The sequence below is a fragment of the Bison bison genome, unplaced genomic scaffold (genome assembly GCF_000754665.1).
Source record: "Bison bison bison isolate TAMUID 2011002044 unplaced genomic scaffold, Bison_UMD1.0 scf7180017864498, whole genome shotgun sequence".
NCBI classification, from domain to species: Eukaryota; Metazoa; Chordata; class Mammalia; order Artiodactyla; family Bovidae; genus Bison; species Bison bison.
The window spans coordinates 3,325,595-3,335,473 of NW_011495057.1; positions in this window are offsets into that span (position 1 = coordinate 3,325,595).

A 9,879-nucleotide genomic window follows, 5' to 3' on the forward strand; every position below is an offset into this window, starting at 1 on the left:
TCCAACCCCACCGCAGCTGTGTTCATTTCCTGAGGCCGCTCTGACAAATGACCACATGCTGGGTGTCTTCAGAGTCAAAAGGCTAAAGCCTGAAATCAGGTCGACGGCACCGTGCAGTTTCTAAAGGCTCCAGCAGAGACCTTGTTCTGTGCCTATCTCTTTCCTTCCCACGTTGTCAACAGTCCTTGAAATTCCTTGACTCTGCCTCTGTCATCTTGTGGATTCTGCTTGTGCGTCTCTGTCTTCACACTGGGGTATCCTCTGTGTGTGTCTGTGTCTTTTCTTTATTCTTTTAGCCTTTAATTATATATATTTTTACCTTTTCTTAGTTGAGGTACGGTTGATGTATAATATATACATTTCAGGTGTGCAACATAGTGATTCACAGTTTTTTAGAGTTAAACATCATTTATAGACTCTTGAGAGTCCCTTGGACTACAAAGGGATCCAACCAGTCCATTCTGAAGGAGATCAGCCCTGGGATTTCTTTGGAAGGAATGATGCTAAAGCTGAAACTCCAGTACTTTGGTCACCTCATGCGAAGAGTTGACTCATTGGAAAAGACTCTGATGCTGGGAGGGATTGGGGGCAGGAGGAGAGGGGGACGACAGAAGATTAGATGGCTGGATGGCATCACTGACTCGATGGACATGAGTCTGAGTGAACTGCGGGAGTTGGTGATGGACAGGGAGGCCTGGCGTGCTGCGATTCATGGGGTCGCAAACAGTCGGACACGACTGAGCGACTGATCTGATCTGATAATTATTATAAAATATTGACTATATTTCCAATATTTTATACATTGCTGTAAAAATACCCTTGTAGCTCATTTGCTTTTATATAACAGTTTGTGCCTCTTAATCCCTTACCTCTCTTGGGTCCCTCCCTTCTTCCCTCTCCCCACTGGTAACCACTAGTTTGTTCTCTATGTCTGTGAGTCTGTTTCTATTGTTTTATATCCACTAGTTTGTTTTATTTTTTTAGATTCTACATATAAGTGATATGCACTATTTGTCTTTCTCTGACTTATTTCATTCAGCATAATGTCTTCTGGGCTTCCCAGGTGGCGCTAATGGTAAAGAATCCACCTGCAATGCAGGAGACCCGGGCTTGATCCTTGGGTGGGGAAGATCCCCTGGAGAAGGAAATGGCAACCCACTCCAGTATTCTTGCCTGGAAAATCCCATGGAACAGAGGAGCCTGGTGGGCTACAGTCCATGGGGTCACAAAGAATCAGACGTGACTGAAGCGACGTGGCATGCATGCACGGTGCCTTTCCGGTCCAAGCATATTGTTGCAATTGCAAAATTTCGTTTCTTCTTATGGCCAAGTAGTGTTCCATTATACATATATGTATACCTGTGTCTTTCTTTCCTTTTAAGGATACCAGTGGTATTGAATTAGGACCTGCCTTACTCCAGTATGACCTCATATTGATTATGTCTGCAAAAATCCTCCTTCCTAGGTCACATTCTAGGTACTGGGGGCTTAGAACTTGGATGTATCTTCTGGGGACAGCATTCCCCTTTCTATAGCAGCAGTGTTGACTTTTCTTGAGGAAGGACCCTTGACCACACCTATGATTGTTGCCCCATTCCTAGTAGTTCCTTTGTTCTCGGGGAAGGAAGCTGAATGAGAACTTGAGTCATGGAAGATTCCAAGACTTTAAAACCACAGGTTGTGAGTCTTCCCTGAGTCAACTTGGTTGTCCGTCCTTCTCAGACTATGATCTTAAACGGAATGTGACTTGCACAAAGAATTTTGAGGTGATACCAGAGAGTTCGCATCACAGTTAATGAACATACATTAGGATCTGTTCCCTCCGGTGCATAAGCTATTCTCTGGAAGGATACCAGGGATTTAGCTCATTACTTAAGACTTTGGGTCCTGACTGCACCAGTGGGCCTGTAAAGATGTCTAAGCCATTTCCAGTAAGTCCTGATATCTAAGAACAATGGTACTCAGCAGAAGCACAGACTCCTACCAGGACCTGTGGAGATGCCACAGAGCAGAAAGGTGCACTGTGCCAGGAGTTGCTTGGTGTCTTGTGGCCGGAGAAGATGCATAAATGGGAAGCGCAAAGGACCTAAATATGCCAGCCATGACCCAGTCAATGTAGAAGAAGAGAGACCAGACCAGAGGAAACTGAAGAATTAGAACTGGCTTCAGCACATTATAAAGAAATTATCTTCCAATTAAAAGAAAAAAAAAGAACTGCCCTCAGAGAAGGAAATCCAGGGTATTATAAAACGGGAAACAGATTGAACTAGGAATGATATTCCTTTTAATATATGTGAAAAACAAATCAAAGGAAAGAATCCAACACCTAATTGTTCAGAGGAAAGAATAGTCTGACAAATAAGTGGAAGAAGCAGAGGGGGACGTGTTAGCATTAAAATCCTTCCCCCACTCAAGGGAGTAGGAATATGGATAAAAACAGATTGCAATATTTAAAATAGATAAACTAGAAGGATCTACTGTATAGCACATGGAACTCTGCTCAGTGTTATGTGGCAGCTTGGATGGGAGGGGAGTTTGGAAGAGAACGGATACTTGTATATGGATGGCTGAGTCCCTTTGCTGTTCACCTGAAATTATCACAACATTGTTTGTGAATTGGCTGTACCCCAGTACAAAATAAAGTTAAAGAAAGAAAGGGTGAAAGAACAAGGTTCCATTTGAACAGGAGAATGAGCAATGTATAACCTTGGGAAATACAAAGGAAAAACCAGATAGAAGAGCAAGAGGGCAGATAAACAAGAAGTGGAATGAACAGTCACGGGGAGACGGAATCCTGGCAGATACGGAGCCCAGGACGTTGTAGTGGCCACAGTCCCGCTGCGTGCAGTGTCCCCATATTTAATTGAAAATAAAAACTCTCTAAACCACAGAAAGTGCAAACCAGTCCAACAAAGTTCCATTTTTCCATAATAACTTCTTTACTTTTTCTTCTGAAAAGAGGACACCCAAGGGAGGAGATTGGGTCTGGGACTGGAGGTTGGGGAACCATGTACGTGGGTGAGAGTAAGAGATGACCCCCCAAGGAGAAGGTGTAGACATGCAGGAGGGAAAACGGGTGTGGGGGTCCCTGTGATTAATCATCGGAGGCAAAGGAGCCACAGAGATGGAGAGGCAGTTTTCAGGCAGGAGGAGAAGGCGAAGAATTCACTGTCTTAGAACCAGTGGGAGAGTTTTAAAAGGGATCAGCGGCTCAACAGAAGAAATTGCTATGAACAGAACTTCACACACAGTTTCTCAAAGCTGCTGCCACAGAAAAAGGAAACCAAGGACGCAATGAAAACTATAAATATCAGGGCTTCCCTGGCAGTCCAGTGGTTAAGATTCCGCACTTCCACTGCAGACGGTGCAGTCTCAATCCCTGGTCAGATGCACTAAGATCCCACGTGTCCTGTGGCTCAGCCAAAAAAAGAAAAACGCTTAAGGCATCATCTATGAGAGAGAGATTTACTGTAGGATTTTAGATGCAAATTCTAGGGAGTGTTTAACAAACCTTCACTAGCCAATGGCAGTTGAGTAGACTAGAAAATGCCTAACTGGGAACTGAGGCGGGCTGTATAGTAGTTTTGCCCACGCCTGAGGGAACATCAGCAGGAAGGGAATCTCATGGACCTGCATTGCACCCAAAGTAAAAGGTGACATTGTTTATCTTGATGTTACCTGAAAGACTGTAATCACCTAATGGGATGACACGTCTATCCATGATCAAAGTGGATATGTCATGAAGGGCTCTTGGCAGATAATGTAAGGAAAACTTCAGTTTACTACATGACTGTAAATTGCACAGATTACCCATGATAATTCCAGTGTTGATGCCGAAAAAGCTTTTGACGGCCTAAAGGATTATTTCTTTAGAAAATATTAGAGGAAAAAATGCTCCCATCACCTCTGAAAAATTTCCTAGTGAAAAGGAAGAATGTGTATAGAGGAACCTAACATTCAAGTAAAATAAATAATCAAAGATAGCTGGACGTGAAAGAAAGTGTGAAAGCGTTAGTTGCTCAGTTGTGTCTGACTCTTTGTGACCCCATGGACTGTAGCCACCTGGCTCCTCTGTCCATGGAATTCTCCAGGCAATAAAACTGGAGTGGGTTATGAAATTATGTAAGTTATGGAAGTATGATAACACATTTATAGGAAACTTGGAAAATACAGAACAAGATTACATACAATTCCACTATATATTACTATTATTTTTTAGTAGATAAATTAGGATTTTTAGTTGGAGTTTCAATATTGAACCCTCAAAAATTAGTAGAATGAATATACAGAGAAGTAAAAGGATATAGTAGACTTGAAAAGCACTGTGAACCTATTCAACATAATTAAGATTTATACAAAATCACGGGATAGTAGGAAACAAATTTTATTCAAATTCCCGTAGACTGTAAACTGGAAGACACTGGAATATATCCAGGGACATAAAACAAGGTGCAAAAATTTCATGATATAAAGGTATTGACCGACTTCCCTTGTGGCTCAGACAGTAAAGAATCTGCCTGTAATGTGGGATACTCGGGTTCGATCCCTGGGTTGGGAAGAAGCCCTGGAGAAAGGAATAGCAACCCACTCCAGTATTCTTGTCTGGAAAATTCCACAGACAGAGGAGCCTGGTGGGCTACAGTCCTGAAGTCGCAAAGAATTGGACATGACTAAGCAACTAACACTTTCATTTTTCACTTTCAAAGGTACTGAAATCATACAGAGTCTGTTGTCTATCACTGTCCCACCAAAATTTAAAACTCTAGATTATATTTCTTTTTCAACCTCTGATTACTTCCCTGGTGGCTCAGACGGTAAAACGTCTGTCTACAATGCAGGACACCTGGGTTCCATCCCTGGGTCGGGAAGATCAGTTGGAGAAGGAAATGGCAATCAACTCCAGTACTATTGCCTGGAAAATCCCGTGGACAGAGGAGCCTGGTAGGCTACAGTCCATGGGGTTGCAAAGAGTCAGACACAACTGAGCGACTTCACTTTACTTCACTTCATTGTATAAAAGATAAAAAGTCCATTGTTTGGGACAGCTCTCTGGATTGTGGTCTTAAAGGTTGATCAAAATTTCATTTTTTATAGCAACACAGTAATTTGCTTCCGCTTTTAATAATGGATGGTTATGCCGTCAGATTCTGTGAACGAACAAAAGGTCAGAATATCCTCAGAAGATTTTTATTGATCAGTGACAGATACACGGACACTGGGAATCACTGCTTTAAAAAAATACCATGATGTTGACCACCTTCAAGACATTTTAAGATTGATTATAGGAGATGGCAGTTCACCTGGACATCCAGTGAAACCCACAAGTGCAAACAGCTTGTGAGAAGAGCAGCAGCTAAAGGAAAGCCGTTTGCGGGGGGGACTTCAGCCAGTGTCACAGATTTACTCAGTATTTGTGTTAGATGGAGAAACAAAATGCCAGAGAAGGTCATAGACTTGGCATCCTGGGAACAGAAGTGCTTCCAGCTTGGCAGAAATCCACAAGCCCCAACAACTTGGAGAAGCAATTCCTTTGATGCACCTCATCAAGGAATAGGAATGGTAAATTCCAGACGGCCTGCAGGCAAGCTCTGGGACACAGTGGTGAGCAGGGCAGATGAGGCTCCTGCCACAGGATGGAAGAGCTCAGCATTCTCACCTGCATTCCCTTTTCCTAGAAGCTCCCACCTCTTGAAGTTCTTGGGACGATTAAATAATCCTGTGCAAAGCCCTTCGAACAGTACCTGACACGCACTAGCGCGGGTATTAGCTGTTGCTATTATTTGCCAAGCACTTGGCTGCCTGCCTTCCGCCCTTTACACTTTGTCCCCCTGAAGCCCCACCCATTCTTCTGGCTTCAACCACCTCCATGCTGGATGATTCCCAGACCCAGAGCTCCAGTCCTGGTCCCTGAAGGACAGCTTATCCCACCTTCATGGAAAATCATTTCTACGTTGGTTCCCTTACTAGCTTTTCTTGTGGGTCTTAGAGGACAAGTCCCCTGACCTCTTTAAGCTCCTATCCCCTCACACATATAATGAAGTGTTAGATTAGATGATCTTTAGGGGCCCTTCAAGTCCTTGATCCTACTGCTGATTCTATATCTGAAACACATGCCGTTGTCTTGCTCTTCAGGCTATTCTCTCTTTGAACTTTAAAAAAAATTCTTTTTTACTTATACGTGGCAGCCTTCTCTCTGTATCACCTTAGAATCAAGCCCTTCTCCCTACAGCCCATCAGGTGTCAACTTCTGAAACAGTGTGTATTATCTCCCTTCCTTTCATGGCCCCTGCAGGTCCTGCACCTGGAGAAGTCCTTTTACAATTGATCATCTCTGAATTGACCTTCCTTTTGCTGGTGTACTTTCTCTCTCCCGCCCTCTCTCTCTCTCCTTCCTTTCTTTCTTCCTCCCTCCTTCCCTTCCTCTCTCTCTCCCTTCTTTCTTTCTTTTTCTCCTTAATTGAAGGGGAAATGCTAGTATGCAATCACCCCTCTCGGTCTTGCTTGGTCAGTCGTGTCCAACTCTTTGAGACCCTATGGATCCACCAGGCTCCTCTGTCCTTGGGATTCTCCAGACAAGAATACTGGAGTGGGTTGCTGTTTCCTCCTCCAGGGATCTTCCCAACCCAGGGATCGAATGCACACTCCTTGTGTCTCCTGCCTTGATAGCCAAATTCTTTACCACTGAGCCACCAGGAAGCCGATACATAATTGTACTTGGATTTAAAAATCTATTTGCTCCATAATTTTGTTTTTAATGCGTAGAGAATATTGATAAATGCCTGTTTGTGATTTCATCTTCTTGGTATGTGGGGGTTTTTGAAAATACGGTAAGACATTTCCTTCAGTCCCTGTGATTTTTTTTTTTTTGAGTCTTAAATTCTATTTTATCACTGTGTTTTATGGCTGAAACTATTTAATATATCTAGCACCTACTCCAGTTTGGGTGCTGTTTCTCGTACAGAAGGCACCCATGCCTACTAACAAGAGGTCATGGTCTGGCAGGGCAACCTCCACTCACCAGTTATGACAGTGCATCATAATGAATGCCGTATTGTGTGCAGGCTACTGGAGGGGGAAGTCGTTCTGCCCGGTACCCTGTCTGTCACATCACTCTCTGCACAAGAAACTTCCTTAATTCCCCATTGTCTGAGAGGATAAAGACCAGCTTTCCGTGATCTGGCAGCCATTTACCCTAACTTAAGCCTTTTTTTTTTTTTTTTCAGCTTTTCTGGTCTTTCTCTCTTTCTCTAAATGCTTTTTGCCAGCCTTCAGTTCTTCAGTTAGGGGTTCTCCTTTCCCCTCTTCTGTTGCTGCTGCTGCTGCTGCTAAGTCGCTTCAGTCGTGTCCGACTCTGTGCGACCCCATAGACGGCAGCCCACCAGGCTCCCCTGTCCCTGGGGCTCTCCAGGCAAGAACACCAGAGTGGGTTGCCATTTCCTTCTCCAATGCAGGAAAGTGAAAAGTGAAAGGGAAGTCGCTCAGTCATGCCTCTTCTGTTACCCCCTCCCAACTACCCACATCCTTCAAGAGTTCTGTGTTAAAGGTACAAATGCAAAGAAGGCGTGAAGCCTCTGCAAGCCCCCAGGGATAACCCCGTTATCTCGCTGCCGTCCCATCTCTCACATGGTCACCAAACTTTCTGCGTCTCTGTGTCCTGTGTCCTCAGTGAAAATGCACCAAGGTCAAGACTAACTGACTGTACTTTGTCCTCTCCCTCTCATGTCCCCTAGCTCGAGCATGTGTCTCTAGAAGACACTCAGTAATTATAGGGTGAATAAATGAGCGGATATAAGGTAGGCTTTGGATTCCAGGTTAAAACTGGACTTGATGGGGGTTCAATATGACGGGACCCATGGTATTTAATGAGCAAAGGATAGAGTTCACCCTCATGCCTGACTTTCTGGCGACCTGCAAGACCCGCGAGCACCCACACACGTGCAGTCGTCTTTGCATAATGTTTGGCCCTGAGCCCGTTGCCGTGGAGATGACTCCACTTGACCGGCATACTCAGCGCACCTCCTGGCAGTGGCAACTGGAGCTTTCCTGCTATTGCGGTGAGGGCAACTCCTTGGGCAGCACAGCGTCTCCCTGGAGAAATGTGCGAGGTCAGGCTGACTTCAGGTTGTTTTCTAAAGATGTTCAGCCAGGCTTTGGGGGAGGAAGTTTCCTTTTTATTCCCCATTGTCATGGCACCACTCCAAACTCCTTTGTTTGCTTGTCTTTGCACAGGATTCATGTGCTCGGAGCTCTCAGCACTGCGTTGCTCAGACATTGTGTTCTCCACATTTTGGTGAATGTTTGCCCATCAGGTCCACCTGGGATCCTTGGGGTTCAGCTCCCAGGCCACTGCTCTCATCACCATGCTCAACTTTTTGCTTTTTTCCATCCACTCGTATGTGCTTGGTTGCTACCTGCGTGCTAAGTGAGGCTCAGCGCTTTATCCCGTGTTACCAACGAGGTCACACCCTCTCTGCCCAGCTCTCCCACCACGTCATCCCACGGTTGCCCTGAAATAAACAGGCACACATTTCTCCTTGTCTCGACAAGCAGCTTGCACAGCTGTCCTCCCTGAAAAATACCCCTCCACCTTTCTTTTCCAGTGAAGTAGAAATATTAAGAAATAGGCTCCCATCTGCCTGTCCTCACCCTCAAAGCCTATGTTCAAGTCAGTGCTCAGGGTCACTTGTCTGCTGTGGTGCTCAGGGTGGGAGGGGCTCGTGGGCACCAGAATTCTGGATCACACCTATGGGCCAGCGGCCCTGTGTGTTTGCAGGAAGGCCAGCTGCCCAGTGGCTCTGTGACAAGGACAATGTCGGTGCAGAGTCCTTTCCCCGCTGCCAGGTGGGAGGAGCAGAGAGCACCCTGCTCACTGAGGCTATCCCCAGAGGCCCTCCTCTGATCAGGTCTCCTCTTCCTGATGCTTTCTGTGGAGGGGGTTATCTGCACTGCTCCTTCCCATCTCTCACCCCCGGCCCCCGCCTCCCCAGAGTTCTTGTGCTCCAGAAATAGGGAACATCGTCTGGGGACAGGCAGTTGTCTGCAGGACTGGGATTACATTTAGTCTGGGATTCACAAGGAGAGAGTAGGTGTTATTCACCTGGGCCTAGGAACAAAATTATGTGTGCTAAAATGTGTGTGTGTGTGTGTGAGAGAGAGAGAGAGATGATGTAATCTGCAAGTGGGTATAAGTGTTAAGTTGGCCAGAACATTCGTTTGGGTGTTGTTTCTTTAAAAAAAAAAAAAATAGCATGTTACAGACAAATCTGAACGATACTTCTCTGAGAAGATGGTTCATGGTTTCTGTAGCTCCCCAGACACCCCTTATCCCTCTCAGAGTTTGCAACGCACTGTACCAGAGCAGTCACTCCAAGCAGATCATTTCCACCTTCCACCTTCCACCTATTTTACTAGAGGAGTGATTTGGGGAATATTTTCTTCCTCTGTAGAAGAAACAATCTCTGTAGGTATCAGGGAGGGAGGGAGATGAGGAGATGGGGCTGAAATGACACTTGCCCTGCCAGCAAGTCTTGCTGGTGAAACTGATTTTATCTTCGTAGGTGTGGTGGGTGGGATAAAGAGACCCCCATCTGCTCCCCTTTGCTGATGCTGCACCAAGAGTACTTGTTTGTCTAAGGCAAACTTACTGGAATATAAAGTTGTATTTATCTTTTTTGGGGTGGTTTCTGGGGTGGTGCTTTGGGCTTCCCTGGTGGCTCAGATGGTAAGGAATCTGCCTGCAATGTAGGAGACCCATGTTCGATTCCTGGATTGGGAAGATCCCCTGGAGAAGGAAATGGCTACCCACTCCAGTATTCTTGCCTAGAGAACTCCATGGACAAAGGAGCTTGGTGGGCTACAGTCCATGGGGTCGCAAAGAGT